The sequence below is a fragment of the Aegilops tauschii genome, chromosome 5 (assembly GCF_002575655.3).
Source record: "Aegilops tauschii subsp. strangulata cultivar AL8/78 chromosome 5, Aet v6.0, whole genome shotgun sequence".
In the NCBI taxonomy this organism is placed as follows: domain Eukaryota; kingdom Viridiplantae; phylum Streptophyta; class Magnoliopsida; order Poales; family Poaceae; genus Aegilops; species Aegilops tauschii.
In genome coordinates, this window is record NC_053039.3 from 455,701,630 (window position 1) to 455,714,390 (window position 12,761).

Here is a 12,761-nt window from a genome sequence, read left to right on the forward strand (position 1 = left end):
TTCAATTTCATAACCATGGAAAGGATCAAATTCAACCAAAGTAATTAACTCTGGGTCGACAGAGAATTCATAATCTGTATCATCAATAAAGATAGGTGAAGTAACAAACTTAGGATCATATTTCATTCTAGCATTCATAGATTTTTCTTTATACTTGCATTTCAAGTAGTCTCAGTCGGCGAACTCGGCTCCACAGAAGAAGTCAGTAGTGAATCAAAGAACTCATGCATGTAATCAATGACTAGGGATCGATCAATCGGATGCAACCGAGCCATACAAAAAGAATTGGAAAAGGGATGACGCTCATCTCTATCCTTACAAGCAAGAATATCTCTAGTTGTCTCCTCATTCATAACATAACCTTCTGGTACCTTAGGCAATTCATATCTAGGAAGGCTAGTTCTAGCAGGTGTTTCAGGGGTTACAGTTTCAAGCTCATCATCAGATTCAACAACATCATGTTGTATTACTCTAGCAATTTGTTCACCAAGAAATTCACCAAGTGGCACATCATCATTATCAAGCAAGATACTAGCATCATCATAAGCATCATTCAAAGTAGAAGTAGCATCATCAATAACTTGCGACATATTAGAATTGATAGCATGTGGTGGTGTTGCAAGTTTACTTATAACAGAAGGTGAATCAAAAGCAGAACTGGATGACAGTTCCTTACCTCCCCTCGTCTTTGAGGGAAATATGTTAGTCTTAGCATCCTCCAGATTCTTCATAGTGATAAATTGATAATAATCCCAAGTGAATCAACAAATATAGCTATGCTCCCCGGCAACGGCGCCAGAAAAAGGTCTTGATAACCCACAAGTATAGGGGATCGCAACAGTTTTCGAGGGTAGAGTATTCAACCCAAATTTATTGATTCGACACAAGGGGAGCCAAAGAATATTTGAAGGTATTAGCAGCTGAGTTGTCAATTCAACCACACCTGGAGATTAATTATCTGCAGCAAGTAATCAGTAGCAAAGTAATATGATAGTTTTGATACTAGTGACAGCAATAACAGTAACGGTAACAGTGATAGCAGTAATTTTGTAGCAAGTGTAACAGTGATGATAACAGTAGTAACTTAGCAAGAACAATATGAGATAAATTCGTAGGCAATGGATCGGTGACTCGTTGGATGTTATTCATCATGAGACAATTATAACCTAGGGCGATACGGCACTAGCTCCAGTTCATCGATATAATGTAGGCATGTATTCCGTAAATAGTCATACGTGCTTATGGAAAGAACTTGCATGACATCTTTTGTCCTACCCTCCCGTGGCAGCGGGGTTGATACGTCTCCAACGTATCTATAATTTTTTATTGTTCCATGTTTTATTATCAATCTTGGATGTTTTATAATCATTTTATAGTCATTTTATGGTACTAACCTATTGACATAGTGCCAAGTGCCAGTTGCTGTTTTTTTCATGTTTTTTACATCGTAGGAAATCAATATCAGACGAAGTCCAAATGCCACGAAACTTCACGATGATTTTTATGGGCCATAAGGAAGAAGTTGGGCCCTGGCTACACCTGGGGGAGTCCCGAGGAGGGGACAACCCACCAGGGCGCGCCAGGAGGCCCTGGCGCGCCCTCGTGGGTTGTGCCCACCTCGGGTGCCCCCCGGACCGCCTCTTTGCTCTATAAATACACCAAAAATCCAGAAACCCTAGGGCAGTCGATGAAATATTCATCCAGCCGCCGCAGAGTCCAGAACCACCAGATCCAATCTAGACACCATCACAGAGGGGTTCACCACTTCCATTGGTGCCTCTCCGATGATGCGTGAGTAGTTCTTTGTAGACGTTCAGGTCTGTAGTTAGTAGCTAGATGGCTTCCTCGCTCTCGCTGAATTCTCAATACAATGGTCTCTTGGAGATCCATATGATGTAACTCTTTTGCGGTGTGTTTGTTGGGATCTGATGAACTTCGAGTTTATGATCAATCATATCTTTTTATATCCATGAAAGTTATTTGAGTTTCTTTGATCTCTTATATGCATGATCTCTTATAGCCTCGTATTTCTTTCTCTGATATTTGTTTTTTTTGGCCAACTTGATCTATTTATCTTGCAATGGGAAGAGGTGGCCGGTAGTGGGTTCGATCTTACGATGCTTGATCCCAGTGACAGAAAGGGAACCGACACGTATGTATCGTTGCTACTAAGGATAAAACGATGGGATCTATATCTACCGCCATCGATAAACGGATCTTGTCTACATCATTTCATCGTTCTTATTGCATTACTCCATTTTCCATGAACTTAATACACTAGATGCATGCTGCATAGCGGTCGATGTGTGGAGTAATAGTAGTATATGCAGGCAGGAGTCGGTCTACTAATCTTGGACGTGATGCCTATGTAATGATCATTGCCTGGATATCGTCATAATTATTTGTAGTTCTATCAATTTCCCAACAGTAATTTGTTTACCCACCGTTTGCTATTTTCTCGAGAGAAGCCACTAGTGAAACCTACGGCCCCCGGGTCTTCTTTCTCATATATTTGTTTTGCGATCTATTTTATTTGCTCTTTTTATTCAGATCTATTAAACCAAAAATACAAAAATACTTTGCTCCACTTTATTTTATTTGCGGTCTATTATTTCAATCTATTACAATTTTCTCCCGTCCACGCACCGTTTCTGGCGCCGTACCCCGAAAGGGATTGACAACCCCTTTAACACGTCGGGTTGCGAGTGGCTGTTATTTGTGTGCAGGGGCTGTTTACGTTGTGTTGCTTGGTTCTCCTACTGGTTCGATAACCTTGGTTTCATATCTGAGGGAAATACCTACCGCCGCTGTGCTGCATCATCCCTTCCTCTTTGGGGAAATACCGACGTAGCTTCAAGCGACATCAAAAGGAATTTCTGGCGCCGTTGCCGGGGAGGATCTTCAACATAACCAAGTTCCTAATCACAAATCTCATCTCTTCGCAATTTACATTATTTTCCATTTGCCTCTCGTTTTCCTCTCCCCCACTTCACAAAAATTTGCCGTTTTATTCGCCTCTCTTTTTTCGTTCGCCGTTTTCTTGCTTTCTAGTCTTGATGGCTAGCGTCCCTACTCCTCCTTTGTCACCAGATTTTGAAGTTCTTTACTTCAAGCAAAGACAAGGAGAAAATCTGAAAGATGCCTGGTATAGGCTTATGGAATCGTATCGTGTTTCCAATCTAAAGGGGGATGCTAAAGTTTTGCTTCGTAATTTGTACATAGGATTGGCTTTGCATCATAGGCAACTTCTGGACTTTGCCGCTAAAGGAAATTTTATTGAGCTTGATGCTAATGCTGCCTTTGAAATTTTAGAGGGAATTTTGGGAATTCCTCCTCAAAAGAAGGGGTTTTCTTTTACCCCTGAGGGATTTCAAATGTTGGACAAACTTGGTGATTTGCATAAACATATGGTTGAAATACAGAAATATAATGAACCCCTCAAGCACCTCAATGGTAGTATCAATCGCATGAATACTTTGATTACTCTTTGCAACAAGAGATTGGATATTTTGGATCTTAAGATGGTTTCTTTTCCGGAGAATTTAGGGAAGTGTAAAGAGCCTCCCGGGTTTGAGAAAACCCTTACAAAAGTTGCCAAAACTTCGGAAGACAAAACTCAGATCCTTGCTTTACGCCTAGCTAAGGGCGTAAAACTATAGTGCTTGTTGGGAGGCAACCCAATGAATAAAATTTATTTTTGCTTTTTGTTTTCTGTTCTTGTGTGTTTACACAATTATGCTACTGGTATGATTGTGTTTTTTGTGTTTTAATTCGTGTTTGTGCCAAGTAAAGCCTTTAGGATCTTCTTGGGTGATAGTTGTTTGATCTTGCTGAAAAAGACAGAAACTTTGCGCTCACGAAAATAATTTTCATAAATCACAGAAAAGAGATTTTTCCCTGATTCTTTTTGAAGAAGATTAATATACAAATTACCCTGGTCTTCCTAATTTGGTAGAATTTTTGGAGGTCCATAAGTATTCGCCAAAGCCAGATTACTACAGACTATTCTGTTTTGACAGATTCTGTGTTCTTTGTGTTGTGTGCTTATTTTGATGGCTCTATGGTTTTCTTTGATGAGTTTTTTCCATAGAAAAGTTGGAATACAGTAGATATAATACAAAAACAAAATATTAATTGGTTTTATACAGCACTTATAGTAGTGGTTTGCTTTCTTATACTAACGTATCTCACAAAGGTTTTGTTGAGTTTTGTGTGATTGAAGTTTTCAAGTTTTGGGTTATCTTACGATGGATGAAGGAAGGATGTAAGAGCCTAAGCTTGGGGATGCCCAGGAATCCCAAGATTTTATCCAAGAATGAGCAACCAACTAAGCTTGGGGATGCCCCCGAGTGGCATCCCCGCTTTCTTCCAACAACTATCGGTATTTTACTCGAGGCTATATTTTTATTCGTCACATGATATGTGTTTTGCTTGGAGCGTCTTGTATGATATGAGTCTTTGCTTGTTTTATTTTGTGTTTTAAGTCATCAATCCTTGCTGGACACACCTTTTTGAGAGAGCCAAAATTATATCATGACTTGTTAGAATTGCTCTTTGTGCTTCACTTAAATCTTTTATGAGCTAGGACTTGCTCTAGTGCTTCACTTATATCTTTTTGAGCACGGTTTGCTTAGTATTTTTGAAGAAATGCTCTCTTTCTTCACTTAGATTTATTTGAGAGTTAGTAAAATTTTGAAGAAATTCTCTCTTGCTTCACTTAAATTATTTTGAGAGAAAGAAAATTTGTTATGCTCATGATCTTCACTTATATTTGTTTGAGGTTATGAAAAGCAACACATGAAAATTAGTCCCAAAGTGATAGATATCCAAGAAGGATAAAGTAAAAGAATGCCATGAAGATAATTGGACAAAATAAACTTGATTCTTAGTAATAGTTTTGAGATATGATGATGTGATATGTGAGTTATGTTGATGAGTAATTGTGCTCTAGTAAGAATATTGGTGTTAAGGTTTGTGATTCCCTATGCATGCACGAAAGTTAATAATCATGCAATGAAAATTATATCCTACTTGTGGTGCATTATTCGGTGTTAATTATGCTTAATGCTTGCTTATGAGATTATACGACTTGGTTGGTCGCTTCTCAATCTTTTTGTTAGCCTTCATTTTGCACTAAGTATGATCTCTACTTGTACATCCAAAATCCTTTAAACCAGTTTTGCCACATGAGTCCACTATATTTACCTAAATACGGTATTCTTTTGCCGTTCTAAGAAAATTTGCATGTGCCAATAAACTTCTCTTTTGTGTATTTGTTTTGCTCGCGGAACGGTAACGGGTGGCTAATATTTTCCATGCTGGATGTGTTATTCTCACGATGAGTGTTTATTCACTTGTCATTGCATGAGAGTAAGGCAAAGGTTTTAGGGATGCCTAGTCCCGAAATGCAAAAATGAATTTACTTTATGTTGTCAAATAATAAATTCCTTGGAAAGTGTTGGTATGGAAGGCACCCGTGGATACGACTAGCCATGGAAAGTGAAAGAATGGTGGAAAAAGGAATAAACTTTATTTTCTGTTTGGGAACCGCCTATGGCATATCTAGCATGGAAAGTGTTCGTACCTCTACGTCATTTTCGTTGGTGGGATGGACACACCTCCCAAAATGTTTTTATCTCTAATTTTTTCACTTTGAGCTCTGGCACCTCTACAAATCCCTACTTCCCTCTGTGAAGGGCCTTTTTTTACTTTATGCAATTTTTATTTTGAAATTTGAGTCTCCATCTTCTCTTACAAAAGCACCAACTAGGAGGCAATATGATCGTACTTAAGTATTGGGTGTAGTTAATATTTGAGTGTGTTTCATGAATGGATCAATGTTTGAGCATGATGGGCTAGAGATAGCCTTTTTAGCATTGATATTTTGAAAGACATGGTTGCTTGTTGATATGCTTGAGTATCTAAATTATTATGTCAAAACTAGACTATTGCTTTGAATTACATAAAAGTACAAATGTCCATGTTATAAAGAAAAGAATATGATATGACTTGATGAACAGCACTCCACATCAAAAATTCTGTTTTTATCACTTACCTACTCGAGGACGAGCAGGGGTTAAGCTTGGGGATGCTGATACGTCTCCAATGTATCTATAATTTTTTATTGTTCCATGCTATTTTATTATCAATCTTGGATGTTTTATAATCATTTTATAGTCATTTTATATCATTTTTTGGTACTAACCAATTGACATAGTGCCAAGTGCCAGTTGCTGTTTTTCCATGTTTTTTACATCGTAGGAAATCAATATCAGACGGAGTCCAAATGCCACGAAACTTCATGATGATTTTTTATGGGCTAGAAGGAAGAAGTTGGGCCCTGGTTGCACCTGGGGGGAGTCCCGTGGAGGGGACAACCCACCAGGGCGCGCCAGGAGGCCCTGGCGCGCCCCGGTGGGTTGTGCCCACCTCGGGTGCCCCTGGACCGCCTCTTTGCTTTATAAATACCCCAAAAATCCAGAAACTCTAGGGCAATCAACGAAATATTCATCCAGCCGCCGTAGAGTCCAGAACCACCAGATCCAATCTAGACACCATCACGGAGGGGTTCACCACTTCCATTGGCGACTCTCCGATGATGCGTGAGTAGTTCTTTGTAGACCTTCGGGTCCGTAGTTAGTAGCTAGATGGCTTCCTCTCTCTCGCTGAATTCTCAATACAATGGTCTCTTGGAGATCCATATGATGTAACTCTTTTGCGGTGTGTTTGTTGGGATCTGATGAAACTTCGAGTTTACGATCAGTCATACCTTTTTATATCCATGAAAGTTATTTGAGTTTCTTTGATCTCTTATAGCCTCGTATTTCTTCTCCGATATTTGGGTTTTGTTTGGCCAACTTGATCTATTTATCTTGCAATGGGAAGAGGTGCCCGGTAGTGGGTTCGATCTTACGGTGCTTGATCCCAGTGACAGAAAGGGAACCGACACGTATTTATCGTGGCTACTAAGGATAAAAAGATGGGATCTATATCTACCGCCATAGATAAACGGATCTTGTCTACATCATTTCATTGTTCTTATTGCATTACTCCGTTTTTCCATGAACTTAGTACACTAGATGCATGCTACATAGCGGTCGATGTGTGGAGTAATAGTAGTAGATGCAGGCAGGAGTCGGTCTATTAATCTTGGACGTGATGCCTATGTAATGATCATTGCCTGGGTATCGTCATAATTATTTGAAGTTCTATCAATTGCCCAACAGTAATTTGTTTACCCACCGTTTGCTATTTTCTCGAGAGAAGCCACTAGTGAAACCTACGGCCCCCGGGTCTTCTTTCTCATATATTTGTTTTGCGATCTATTTTATTTGCTCTTTTTATTCAGATCTATTAAACCAAAAATACAAAAATACTTCGCTGCACTTTATTTTATTTGCGATCTATTATTTCAATCTATTACAATTTTCTCCCGTCCACGCACCGTTTCTGGCGCCGTACCCCGAAAGGGATTGACAACCCCTTTAACACGTCGGGTTGCGAGTGGCTATTATTTGTGTGCATGGGCTGTTTATGTTGTGTTGCTTGGTTATCCTACTGGTTCGATAACCTTGGTTTCATATCTGAGGGAAATACCTACCGCCGCTGTGCTGCATCATCCCTTCCTCTTTGGGGAAATACCCACATAGCTTCAAGCGACATCAGGGGTCCATATTGGAAACTAAGGGATATTGAGGCCTCCTTTTAATAGAGAAGCGGAACAAAGCATTAACACATAGTGAATACATGGACTCCTCAAACTACGGTCATCGCCGGGAGTGGTCCCGATTATTGTCACTCCGGGGTTGCCGGATCATAACACGCAGTAGGTGACTATAACTTGCAAGATCGGATCTAAAACATGGATATAATTATGATAACATAAACGGTTCAGATCTGAGTTCATGGCACCCGGGCCGAAAGTGACAAGCATTAAGCATGGCAAAGTCATAGCAACATCAATCTAAGAACATGTGGATACTAGGGATCAAGCCCTAACAAAATTAACTCGATTACATGATGAATCTCATCCAATTCCTCACCGACCAGTGAGCCTACGAAGGAATTACTCACTCCCGGTGGGGAGCATCATGGAATTGGTGATGGAGAAGGGTTGGTGATGACGAAGAACCAAGATCCCCCTCTCCGGAGCCCCAAACGGACTCCAGATCTGGCCTCCCGATGAAGAACATGAGGTGACGGCGGCTCCGTCTCGTGGATTGCGATAATTCTTTCTCCCTGATTTTTTCTGGAAAAATAGGATTTTATAGCGTCGATTTTAGGGTCAGCGGGGCCACCAGGTGGGGACAGCCCACCTGGGCGCGCCAGGAGAGGGTGGCGCGCCCTGGTGGGTTGTGCCCACCTAGGGGCCCCTCACCGATAGGTATTGGCTCCAGAAATTCTTATATATTATATAAAAATTCCTCGCGAAGTTTCGTTCCATTCCGAGAACTTTTATTTCTGCACAAAAACAACACCATGGTACTTCTGCTGAAAACAGCGTCAGTCCGGGGTTTGTTTCATTCAAAGCATGCAAATTAGAGTCCAAAACAAGAGGAAAAAGCGTTAGGAAAAGTAGATACGTTGGAGAAGTATCAACGAGCCTCGAAGAGACCAAGAGCTTCGCCACGCCAAGGACCAGGCTCACTCCCCGAGCGTCAGCGCCAGCATGGGGCAACAATAGCCCCAAGCAGGAGCCTGGGGGCTGGCCCCAGGCTCTTCCCTTCGGCATAGCCAGCAGAAGCAGAGAACAAAGGAAGAAGAGGGGGAATGCAAAGATGGATGACTCTGCCCTCCTCCGCCCCTCCCTTTTATAGGCCGGGCGGGGAGGGCAGCTGCTCCATCAACGGGTGTCCACCGCCCTCCTCCGCCAATTCAAGACGACCGGGCCCTCGCCATGATGCTCTCCCGCGCCACGCGCCTCCGTTACCTACCCCGCGCGATGCATGCAGCATACGTGGCCAAGGATAACAGCGCACTGTGGGAAGAGTAAATTGGCAGTTTCTACCCCGTGCGTTAAAGTCATTCACGGGCCATCACTAGAGCGGCCCCACCACTGTTGGCTTTATACCACGCGCGGGGAAACTGGAAACTGGCCTAAAATCAAGGCTAATGAAGCAGCAATGGAAACCTCGAGGGGCCAACCCCTTCAGCAACCCTGCATGTGCACTTATTAGGCCCTACCCCGACGACGCTCAGCAACGCGTTCGGGGCAGACCCGGGGGCTTCTGTCGGTGCAACAAACCCTGGGTCTGTTTCCCAGACTGTGCACAGGCACAAGAGCAAGATTGAAGCATCAGCCTAAGTCAGAGATCAAAGGACCAAGAGATTTGAAGAACCAACATGCAGCTCAGAGAGACCAAGATCAAGCTGGACAAGCAGAGTGTCGACTAGAGAAGGGCCTCCCTTGCCGGGCAGGCGAGCCCGGCAAGGGGCGAGCCCGCCACCGGAAGCAAGCGATCGAAGCTCCCCGGCAGGGCCTGCCGGGGACCGCGGAGGCAAAACCAGCTCACCAACCACTCAAGCACGACCCACATCGTCAATAAATGTGGTGTCAAGCCGCAAGGTGATTAAGTGGTAGCCATTCACCACATGGCAGACATTTCCTACAAAAGAAACCCATAGATGACATCCGTCCTGCGACGTGTCAAGGGAACAGGCGCGGAGCTGGCAAGATAGCCCGGCAAGCCTTGCCGGGCAACCAGTGATGTGACACTAAGCGGTGCATTTAATTCACCCTGTCAGCCCCCAGAGTTAGGTATGATAGCACTGTTTGCTATCATATCAATGGATAATGACTACTTTGCCATTGTGGTGACCCCTTGATCTATAAAAGAAGGCCCATGGCACCCGTAGGAAGGGTTGGGAAGTTGACGAACCCACACCCCCATACGCGCGTAGTCGCTGCTGCCCTACAGCAACCCCTGCCGGGCAAGTGTACTACGTTCCACCATCTCCATTCCACCATCAATCCACCAAAGCAGTAGTAGGGTCTTACGCCTCGCGGCGGCCCGAACCTGGGTAAATTGCTTGTGTGCTCTCTGTCGTGCTACCGTGCGCTGGTCTGCTCTTTGTGCAATGTGATGTCCCCCTACCGAACCAGCAAGGGGCCTCCTGGTCCCATAGGTGGTCGTGGATATCCTGTGACACCGCATTTTATGAAATCTGGCAAATGGATGTCAAAACTGCATTCCTTAATGGATTTATTGGAGAAGAGTTGTATATGATGCAACCAGAAGGTTTTCTCAATCCTAAAGGTGCTAACAAAGTGTGCAAGCTCCAGCGATCCATCTATGGACTGGTGCAAGCATCTCGGAGTTGGAATATACACTTTGATGAGTTGATCAAAGCATATAGTTTTATACATACTTGTGGTGAAGCCTGTATTTACAAGAAAGTGAGTGAGAACACTACGGCCTTTTAGATAAGTATATGTGAATGACATATTGTTGATCGGAAATGATGTAGAATTTTCTGGAAAGCATAAAGGAGTGTTTGAAAGGAGTTTTTCAAAGAAAGACCTCCTACTTACATATTGGGCATCAAGATATAACAATAGATCAAGACGCTTGATAAGACTTTCAATGAGTACATACCTTGATAAGATTTTGAAGGAGTTCAAAATGGATCAGTCAAAGAAGAAGTTCTTGCCGGAGTTGTAAGGTATGAAGTTGAGTAAGACTTAAAACCCGACCACGGCAGAAGATAGAGAGAGAATGAAAGTCATTCCCTATGCCTCAGCCATAGGTTCTATAAAGTATGCCATGTTGTATACCAGACCTATTGTGCACCTTGTCATGAGTTTAGCAAAGGGGTACAATAGTGATCCAGGACTAGATCACTAGACAGCGGTCAAAATTATCCTTAGAGACTAAGGAAATATTTCTCGGTTATGGAGGTGACAAAGAGTTCATCGTAAAGAGTTACGACGATGCAAGCCTTAATACCCATCTAGATGACTCCGAGTCTCAATCTGGATACATATTGAAAGTGGGAGCAATTAGCTAGAGTAGCTCCATCCAAAGCATTGTAGACATAGAAATTTGCAAAATACATACAGACCTGAATGTGGCAGACCCGTTGACTAAACTTCTCTCACAAGAAAACCATGATCACACCTTAGTACTCTTTGGTTGTTAATCACATGGCGATGTGAACTAGATTATTGACTCTAGTAAACCCTTTGGGTGTTGGTCACATGGCGATGTGAACTATGGGTGTTAATCACATGGTGATGTGAACTATTGGTGTTAAATCACATGGCGATGTGAACTAGATTATTGACTCTAGTGCAAGTGGGAGACTGAAGGAAATATGCCCTAGAGGCAGTAATAAAGTTCTTATTTTATATTTCCTTATATCATGATAAATGTTTATTATTCATGCTAAAATTGTATTAACCGAAAACTTGATACATGTGTGGATATATAGACAAAACACCGTGTCCCTAATAAGCCTCTACTAGACTAGCTCGTTAATCAAAGATGGTTAAGGTTCCTAACCATAGACATGTGTTGTCATTTGATGAACGGGATCACATCATTAGGAGAATGATGTGATGGACAAGACCCATCCGTTAGCTTAGCATGTTGATCGTTCAGTTTTATTGCTATTGCTTTCTTCATGTCATATACATATTCCTTTGACTATGAGATTATGCAACTCCCGGATACTGGAAGAATACCTTGTGTGCTATCAAATGTCACAACGTAACTGGGTGATTATAAAGATGCTCTACTGGTATCTCCGAAGGTGTTTGTTGGGTTGGCATAGATCGAGATTAGGATTTGTCACTCCGAGTATCGGAGAGGTATCTCTGGGCCCTCTCGGTAATGCACATCATGATAAGCCTTGCAAGCAATGCGACTAATGAGTTAGTTGCGGGATGATGCATTATGGAACGAGTAAAGAGACTTGCCGGTAACGAGATTGAACTAGGTATGAAGATAGTGACGATCGAATCTCAGGCAAGTAACATACCGATGACAAAGGGAATAACGTATGTTGTCACTGTGGTTTGACCGATAAAGATCTTCGTAGAATATGTAGTAACCAATATGAGCATCCAGGCTCCGCTATTGGTGACCGAAGAGGTGTCTCGGTCATGTCTACATAGTTCTCGAACCCGTAGGGTCCGCACGCTTAACGTTCGATGACGATTTTGTATTATATGAGTTATGTGATTTGGTGACAGAATTTTGTTCGGAGTCCCGGATGAGATCACGGACATGACGAGGAGTCTCGAAATGATCGAGAGGTAAAGATTCATATATAGTACGATAGTATTCGGACACCGGAAGTGTTCTGGGGGTACCGGGTACGTATCGGGTCACCGGAAGGGGTTCCGGGCAACCCCGGCAAGCTATATGGGCCTAATAGGCCAAGAGGGGAAACACACCAGCCACAAAGGGGCTGGTGTGCCCTCCCCCCCCCATATGGGCTGGCCAAATTGGAGAAGGAAAGGAAAAAGGGAATAGGATTCCCCCTTCCGCCTCTTCCCTTCCTACTCTGAATAGGAATAGGAAAGGGGGGAGGCCGAATTGGGAGGACCCCAAGTAGGATTCCTCCTACTTGGGGTGCCCCCTTGGCTGCCTCTCCTCCCCTCCAAAATATATATATGAGGGGAGGGCGCCGCTAGAACACACAACAAACATTGTTAGCTGTGTGCGGCACCCTCCTCCACAGTTTACGCGTCCGGTCATATTCACGTAGTGCTTAGGCGAAGCCCTGCGCGGATCACTTCACCATCACCGTCACCATGC